General features: G+C 42.3%; 2 long non-coding RNA genes across 2 annotated transcripts; one reads left to right on the top strand and one right to left on the bottom strand.

Annotated features, from left to right (window-relative positions):
* Positions 1 to 1,046: 1,046 nt before the first annotated feature.
* Positions 1,047 to 2,783, bottom strand: LOC129525880 (uncharacterized). The gene is made up of 3 exons (XR_008670416.1): positions 2,750 to 2,783; positions 1,197 to 1,362; positions 1,047 to 1,062 (listed from the first exon to the last, which is right to left on the bottom strand). It is a non-coding gene; the product is annotated as an uncharacterized lncRNA (long non-coding RNA).
* LOC129525879 (uncharacterized) lies at positions 1,826 to 8,794 on the top strand. The gene is made up of 3 exons (XR_008670415.2): positions 1,826 to 4,037; positions 4,567 to 4,646; positions 7,289 to 8,794. It is a non-coding gene; the product is annotated as an uncharacterized lncRNA (long non-coding RNA).
* The last annotated feature ends 204 nt before the right edge of the window (positions 8,795 to 8,998 follow it).

Below are 8,998 nucleotides of genomic sequence, written 5' to 3'. Positions count from 1 at the left end.
ACCCAGGTTGAAACATGACCTCCACAACATACTGACTTTGTGACCTTGAGTGAGAGACTTAAACTCTCCAGGCATCAGTTTCTTCAGCTGTCAGATGGAGACAATAACAGTCCCCACCTGCAGATCACGAGGTCAAGAGATCAAGACCATCCTGGCCAACATGGTGAAACCCCGTCTCTACTAAAAATACTAAAATTAGCTGGGCATGGTGGTGCACACCTGTAGTCCCAGCTACTCGGGAGGCTGACGCAGAAGAATCACTTGAACCTGGGAGGCAGAGGTTGCAGTGAGCCGAGATCACGCCACTGCACTCAGAGTGAGACTCTGTCTCAAAAAAAAAAAAAATTAGTCCCCACCTCTCAGAAATGTTCAGAATCTGGTGCATAGCAAGTTCTCAATCAGCAGTTATTATTAGAATTGGAGTAGACCCTTCTCTTTACAGCCCATAAACTCCCCTTGTACATTTTTAGCCCTTCTCCCTCTCTCTGCTTAGTCTTGAACCCTCCTCACTTCCCATTGACAGACAGAACTAGTAAAGTTCACGTGAGTGTTTATTCAATGCTGTATCTGCTATCTATTGCTGTCTCAAAAACCACTCCCCAAAATTCAGTGGCCTAAAACAACAACATTTATTTTGATCACGAATCTGTAATTTGATCAGGACTTGGCAGGGATGACAATTCTCTGCTCCATGCAGCATTGAATGAGGGAGGTCAACTGGGAGCTGGATGTTCCACTTTCAAGATGGCTCAATAACATGGCTGGCCAGTTGGTGCAGACTTTAGGCTGGGAATTCAGCCAAAGCTGTGGTCTGGGGAGCTTGGTCCCTCTCCACATGGGCCTCTCCACAGGCTGCTTGGGCTTTTGCACAGCATGGGTGGCTGTGTCCCAAAAGTGAATATCCCAAGAGAACAAGGAGGAATTGCATAGCATTCTTATGAAATAGCCTGGGATGTCATATAGCACCACTTCCATGGTATTCTATTGCTGAAGGTCATCTCAAAGGTCCACGCAGGTTCAAAGGGAAGGGACACAGACTCTTGATGGGGGAGTGCTAAGGCTCTGGAAAAGCATGTGAGATTGGATATATTGTTATGGTCATCTTTAGAAAATACAGTCTGCCATACTTAGCTAATTACTCTCTCTCTCCCCTACCTCCCACCCTCCAAATAAAGCATTCTACGTTAAGTAGCTACCTTCTCCAAACAGCCTTGATTAGGTTAGAGCTAAAGAAAGTCAAGCTAGCAGCCTCACAAGCCACTAAACTGACTCCATGTTCCTAGTTGGTTTAGATTTTCTGTGTGAATCCATTGGTTTGGGCAGCTTTGCCTCCATTTATCTGGTCATTTGCTAGAGACGATTCTGAGAAAGGTGGGTGGAGACAAGAAAATAATATCACAAATACTGTAGTCAAGCTCAGCCCCTCAGTGAGGAATGTAAAAGTGGAGACCCAGGAAAGTGAACTGAAGTGAACCCAATCAGATGGGTTGGTGCCAGGATCTATAACCATCTCCTGATCCCAAAGTCAGTGCTCCTTGCCACTACTGCACTGCCTTAGGGCCTACGGAATTTTCATAACATGTTTATTTGCTGATAAGAACTAGATAAAGGTTCAATGCAGGTGGCCATGCCTGGCCAAGTACCTTCTGACTGGGCAGCCTCAAGCAATCAGGTTTTATCCCATGCATGTGATGTGAGTTCGCCCTGCCATGGGACAGCTGATTGGCTTAAGTTTAATCACCTGACCTAAAGGCAGCCAATCCAGAGGCTGAGTACATAAGATGGAGCTGAACCAATCAGATTCTCTCTCTCAGGAGTGTGGCTTAAATGAAAGAAGGCATCTGTCATGGAAGCTGAAGGAACAGAACAGAGACGGCGTGGTCGCCACGCCTGTAATCCCAGCACTTTGGGAGGCTGAGGCGGGCCGATCATGAGGTCAGAGTTTGAGACCAGTCTGGCCAACATGGTGAAATCCCGTCTCTACTAAAGATACAAAAAATTAGCTGGCACGCACCTGTAATCCCAGCTACTCAGGAGGCTGAGGTAGGAGAATCGCTTGAACCCGGGAAGCGGAGGTTGCAGTGAGCCGAGATTGCGTCACTGCACTCCAGCCTGGGTGACAGGGCGAGAATCCGTCTCAAAAAAATAAAAAGGACAGAACAGAAACTGAACAGGAACAGAAGCTGAAAAGTCACGAGGCAGAGTGTGACGGTTGGAGCCACCTCAAAAGTCTTATGCAAGCTGCTATTTAGATGAGCAGAAACGACGAGTTAGAGATGAAGCTGATAGTTCGCAGAGAAGGGAGTGAAACAGTCCCAAAATAGACACAAGGTGTGACAAAAAAGAAGAGGGAGAAGACCGTCAGTAGAGCTATTTCATATTCTGAGAACTTCCCTTTCCAGTTCCAGAGACTTTACCATTAAACCCCTTTAATTTACACTGGCCTATGTCCTTTGCTGTCACTTCACTGCCTTACCTCTCTAAAACATGTAGATAGGATTCACCCACTTCACAGATAGAGAAACTGAAACCCAGAAACATTAACTGACTTAACCAAGATCACACAGCCATTGAGTGGCACAACCGAGCCTGGAGTGCAGAGCATATAGGATGCCTGAGCCCTTTCTTTCATATCTTCTTTGAAAGGTTGTCCCTCTTTGATATGTCCCACTAGTTAGCATCCTCACCACCATCCCTTCCAGGGACTTGTTTCTTGGAGGCTGCCACGAAGTTTGTTTTAGCGACAAACCTGTCCTTGACAGATGACTTTGCCTTGGGATGCCATCTTCCCGATGGAATTCTTTGATTCCACCCCTTCCTCAAGCTGAGTTAATTGCCAAGACTGTGAGGGAAATTACACCACCTCCTCGGTTCACCCAGCAGGACACCAATCCTTAACAAGGCAACTTTCTGACAAAGTATGTTAGATGCCCTCAGACAAAACTTTCCTAGCAGGGGATTGGAGAAGGAGAAAAATTAAAGGCAGAATAGAAAGTGGGGGGCGGGGGGGGGGGAGAGAGGGAGAGATTTCTTTCCATTGATCTCTTTGCCAATGAGAAGTCTTTAAAAATCACTTTTTAGCTGTAGCCCTCAGATGCATGAGCTGCTATGCTGAGAGAAGAGGGAAAAAAATCAAACTCTGAATCAGATCAAACTGTGATCTTTCATTCTGAACAGGCGGCCATCTTGGCAAATGGAAAATTAGAAATTCAAACAAAAGGAAGAGGGAATATCTGAGGTAGAGTTGGCCTTGGGCAAAAATTGTGAGGTTGGTAAGTCTGACTTCAGAACTCCACAGTGCCCCATCCTCTCCCTGCTTCCCGCCCTAGGCAGATTCTACCTTGAGTTAGGTGAGGAAAAGAGAAACATGGCTTTGCCTCCCTCCCAGCTTCTCCTCCGAATTCCTGGTGGACCTTTTTGGACTTGTCTTATTCAGTCTTGGTGTTATATGTCCTATTACTGTTTTGTACTGACAGCAACTGCCCAGAAGGGGCTAACTGATAGTTAAAACAGTTAATTAAATAATAAATGAAATCTAAGCTGTAGATATACCCTCCTCACCAATCCATGGATATTTGAGATTTGAAAGAGAGAGCTTCAGAAGTGCCCAAATTCTTCCAGGCATAAAGACTGTATAATGGAGGAATAGCAGATAGTGCAGTGATTGAGGGGTGTGGTGGATGCCGCCGCATGCTGCCAAGACCCCCTGCTTAGAGACGAAAGACTTATTATCCTAACTTCTGGAGTACTTTTGGAAAAGTGTCCTCTGCAATCAGCCCCTTCTTGCTTCAGCTGAAGAGAGCTATCTCATCCAAGCTACCTCATCCAAGGTCATGCCCCCATCTCTGGGCAGCCTGCATCCAACTACTAATTAACAGAGGGGATACAGACCCAGCCTTTTTGCTGAGACAACTTCAGTGACAAGTATGAAGGATCACTGCATTTTCAGAACTCCCCATAACTTTGGCTGAGGTTTCTGTTGAGACTACATTGCAGCTGATTTTCTTTTTTCAATCCTGCTTCCTTCCCTTCCCCCAGTAAGTACTGGTCCCAAAAGCTCTCCTTAATAAACCTCTGGCCTGGCAATCCCCAACTCACAGTCTGCCTCCCAGGGGTATCCAACCTACAGCAGGGTAGTAGAAAAGCCTAACTGGCAGAGCCAACATTCTACTGTTTGGAAATGGTATTTCCCGGAGTTGGGCAATCCTGAAGCCCTGCTTCCTGTCAGTGCCTTAAATCATACCATTCATCCCATAAGCATAAATGAGTACCTGGCTATTTACTCTATGGACCTCTAAGATTGGGCTTTCCAGGTTCCTGATTCCTTCACTGTGGCCCATTATTTCCACTCAGGGTTTCCAATATGCTTTCTCTGCATCCCTATACAGCTTGCCAAGCTACTGCCCCACATCCTGATACTTCTCCCAATCTAGTCTTTAAAATATGCATGTTGTATGTTTGCCATCATTGGGCAAGTCTTTACTTGGCCTCCATTTCCTCATCTATCATGTGACAGAGGCTGATGATTATCTACCAACATCTATTATCCTCTCCTTCCTTTCCCAGAGTATATGGTCAACCACCCAGATATTTCTCAACCTGCCTCCCAGTGAGGTGCCATGTAACTACATTCTGGCCAATGACATGTAAGTAGGAGAAACTACATGGTGTATGTAACTTCTATATTGTGTACCTAAAAGCAAGCTGTTTTCCTTCCATATTTCTTTTCTCCTTTCTGCTGAATAAGAAATTGCAAGTGGAACAGCTGCTTTAGATCCGTAAATGAAAGCCAGCTTCAGACCACCAAACTCTGCCAGTTAACAAGAGAGAAATAAGCTTCTATCCTGTTTAAGCCATTGTATTTGGAAGCCTCTTGGTGGTAGCATTTTTGCATGCTATTATGAGCAATATGTGTAAAAAGGAGTTAATAACCCTTACAAGCTTCCTAACATCTAATTACCTTCAATGAGCATTTTTTTTTTTTTTTTTTTTTTTTTTTGAGACGGAGTCTCGCTCTGTCGCAGGCTGGAGTGCAGTGGCGCCATCTCGGCTCACTGCAAGCTCCGCCTCCCGGGTTCACGCCATTCTCCTGCCTCAGCCTCCCGCGTAGCTGGGACTACAGGCGCCCGCCACCACACCCGGCTAATTTTTTGTATTTTTTAGTAGAGACGGGGTTTCACTGTGTTAGCCAGGATGGTCTCGATCTCCTGACCTCGTGATCTGCCCGCCTCGGCCTCCCAAAGTGCTGGGATTACAGGCGTGAGCCACCGCGCCCAGCCCATTTCTTTATCCTATTCCTAGTGAACCTCATCTCTAGAAATAGGGGTTTGAAAAAAAGGGATCTCAAGAGATACAGAATGACACAAGGAAAGATCCTGAGTTCAGTGCCCAGATAAACCTGAGTTCACCCTGCACAAGCTCTGTAATCCAGGGCCAAGTAACTTAACCTTTCTTTGCCTTTGTTTTTTTATCTGTAAAATGTTGATAAGAATTGTAGTTACTTCATAGGATGGTTGTGAAAATCAGATGAAAAAATGTATGTAATATGCTTACATAAATGCCTGTTATGTGACAGTTTCTAATTTTGTATAAACAGACTCTCATTCAAGCCTGGCTGTTATTATTAGACAGGCTGCTTTGCCTAAGTGACATGATTATGTGCTCTGGAACCAGGCAGTCTGGATTAGAATCCAAGATCCTCCACATGCAATATATATGAACTTAAGTAGGTTATTAAAGTGTTCTAGGTCTTAATTTCCACCAGAAATTATAATAGTATCTACTGCATAGGTTTTTCATAAGGATTGAAGGAGTTTGTAATTTTAAAGCCATAGTAGAGTGACTAGTAGATGGTAAGATTTCAATGCATTCTATCTTTTGACTATGTTTATCAAAGACTCCCTTCAGGGCTGACATACTAGGACTCTCCTCACAAAAGTAAAAGGCAACAAAAGTCCTAACCAAAGGATACTGCACAGTACAATGCTCTATGAAAAGTTAGATTTGCCCTCCATAATGTGTCATTGGTTGAAATTCTTATTGTTGGAGTCACACCTTTAAATTAAGGTGTGTTTTCATTTAAAAAATTCTAGCCCCAAGCCAAATATATTAAGAAAAAAAGAGGCTTCCTGACCTATTTGACAACTCATCAGAAATCTTCTCAGCCATTTATTCATTTAAACACTTTCTAAGCAGCTATAAGCATAGCTCAAGCTTCTCAAGATACAAAAAAAAAAAAAAACTTAAAAAAGGAGTTTCCCAAGACTATAAGCTCGGATTGTAAACAAAAAGGGCAATGGCAGACACTATTAATCAACTCATCAATACTTATTCTCCTTCTTTGTTGATAACAAAATCAAATTTTGTTTGGAAGAGTAAAGTGCCAACTCTAGGTGGTGGGTTGTGATTGGTCTCAGTTGATCATGACAATCTTGTTTATGATTCCCAGCTTCTCTTGCAGCTAGAGATGGTCATGTGACCCAGGTATAGCCAACAAACATAAGCAAAAGTCTACTAAGGATGCAGTCCTCAGAAAACATTTGCATTTCTGAAAAGAGGAGACAGAAGCAGCTGGTGTGATGTCTCTGCCTTTTCTCTGTTCCTCTTCTTTCCATCTTGAACATATATGAGACATCTGACACTGAAGCAGCTATTGCATGACCTTGAGATAACAAGCATCAGAGAAAGGCTGAGGAAAAAAACAGCCTGACATTTCCAAGCCATTCACTGAACCAATACTAGCAACAATCTACCTCCTGAATTCTTGTTAGAAGCTACTATAGATGTGTTTTACTTGCAGCTCAATGTATTCCCAACTTTATAGATCCTTCCACAGAATTTGGAGCTGTAGCAGGCAGATCCAGATAGGAGGTTCCAAGGTCACATAGGAGGATCTTCTTGTATCCAAGTTGTGAGGATGATATGGAGGGTAAGATGAAGAGGGTGCTAAAGCAAAACCACTTCTATTTCATTATTATACTTGTGACCACCATTTAACTCAACCCAGTCTCTGGTGAATTTCCCTATTGTGGATCTAAGTGGCTTATTGATGATCCTATGGGGCACAATTCACCTAATAGCAGAGAGACTATGTGGTTTCTGCCCTCAAATAATAGCTCTGCTCTATTTGGACAGCCACTCCCTGAGCCCACAGCTTCTTCTTTCCTATCATTTCTGTTCTAGCACATAGCAATTCTGTCCCAAAGGCTTCCTGTGCCTCTTCAACTCTGCAATCACCCAGCAGTTGGTAAGACCTATTAATATTTCAACTTGTTTTTTTCAATTGCAGGGCCATGACACTCATGGAACACAAACCATCTATTTGTCTACCACAAAATGCACCCAAGTGTCTCAAAGTGCCCTTCTGGTTACAAAATGAGACACTGCTTCAGGACCTTGGAGAGCGCCCTTCCAGGTTAACACAAGGTCAATATCACCAGGACCTCCCTGAGATCCACGGGATGGCATTTTCTCTTCTTGACATTAGCCAGAAAAACAAAACAAAACAAAAAAAAAAAAATTAAGCAAACAATATGGGCTGGCGTGAGAAAATAATTTATTTCACTTGAAATATGGCAATCTTCCTCAGAGGGAGTTTGGAGGAAAATGTTTATATTTAGCAAGATTAAGACAATAATAATTCACTAAGTACCTGCTATATGCCAGAAATGTAAGACGTTGTTGTCATTTTATGTACGCAAAAGCAGAGGATTAATAAGCTACCATATCATACACTTCCTAAATGCCAGGCACTCTGCTAAGATATATATACAGATATACTCCATATCTACAAATGTAGTGCTACGATAAATCTCTTCACCACAATCCTATGATGTTACACTGACATACTTTGCTATGTTGATCTATTCAGTTCCTGATTTTGAATAAAAATGATTTAGACAGTGAAACATTATATTATTATTGGCCCCATTTTATGTGAAGAAATTGAGGCAGGTAGTACATAGCTCTGAATAGCAGTAACAGAATTCAGTTGAGGCAATCTAGTCATAACTAAGGTGACTATTTAATTTACTGTGCAAAAATGGAATTCTTCTAGACAACCCACAGATTAGGAGAAAATGTTCGCAAACTATCCATCTGACAAGGGATTAATAACCAGAATATATAAGGAGCTCAAATAATAGCAAAAAAAAATCTGATTTTAAAATGGGCAAAAGATCTGAACAGACATTTCTCAAAAGAAGACATACAAATGGCTTATATGAAAAAAATGCTCAGTATCACTAATCATCAGGGAAATGTAAGTCGAAACTGCAATAAGATATCATCTCATCTCAATTAAAATCGCTTGTATCAAAAAGACAGGCAATAACAGATGCTGGCAAGGATGTGGAGAAAGGTGAACCCTCATACACTATTGGTGGGAATGTAAGTTCATACAGCCACTGTGGAAAACAGTATGGAAGTTTCTCAAAAAACTACAAATAGAACTACCATGTGTTCCAGCAATGTTACTACTGGGTATATATCCAAAAGAGAGGAAATCAGTATATCAAAGAGATATCTGCACTCCTACATCTATTGCAGCACTATTCACAATACCCAAGATATGGAATCAAGCTAAGTGCCCATCAACGGATGAATGGGTAAAGAAAATACGGTGTCTATGGACAATGGGATATTATTCAGCCATAAAAAATGAAATTCTGTCACTTGCAGCAACATGGATGGAACTGGAGGTCATTATGTTAAGGGAAATAAGCAAAGCACAGAAAGACAAATTATCCGTGTTCTCACCCATATGTGGGAGCCATAAAAGTGGATTTCATGAAGAAGAAGAGTAAATTGGTGGTTACCAGGGGCTGAGAAAGAGAAGGGTAAGGGGAGGGGATGAAGGGGAAAAAACGACTATAAATATATCTATTACCACCGAACTGTACACTTAAAATGGTAAAGATGGTAAATGATATGTACATATTTTACCTCAATAAAAAGAAATTAAAATCAAAACAAAAGAAATAGCATTCTTCTGAATATG

The sequence above is a fragment of the Gorilla gorilla genome, chromosome 10, assembly GCF_029281585.2.
Source record: "Gorilla gorilla gorilla isolate KB3781 chromosome 10, NHGRI_mGorGor1-v2.1_pri, whole genome shotgun sequence".
In the NCBI taxonomy this organism is placed as follows: Eukaryota; Metazoa; Chordata; class Mammalia; order Primates; family Hominidae; genus Gorilla; species Gorilla gorilla.
This window is presented reverse-complemented; position numbering and strand designations above follow the sequence as displayed.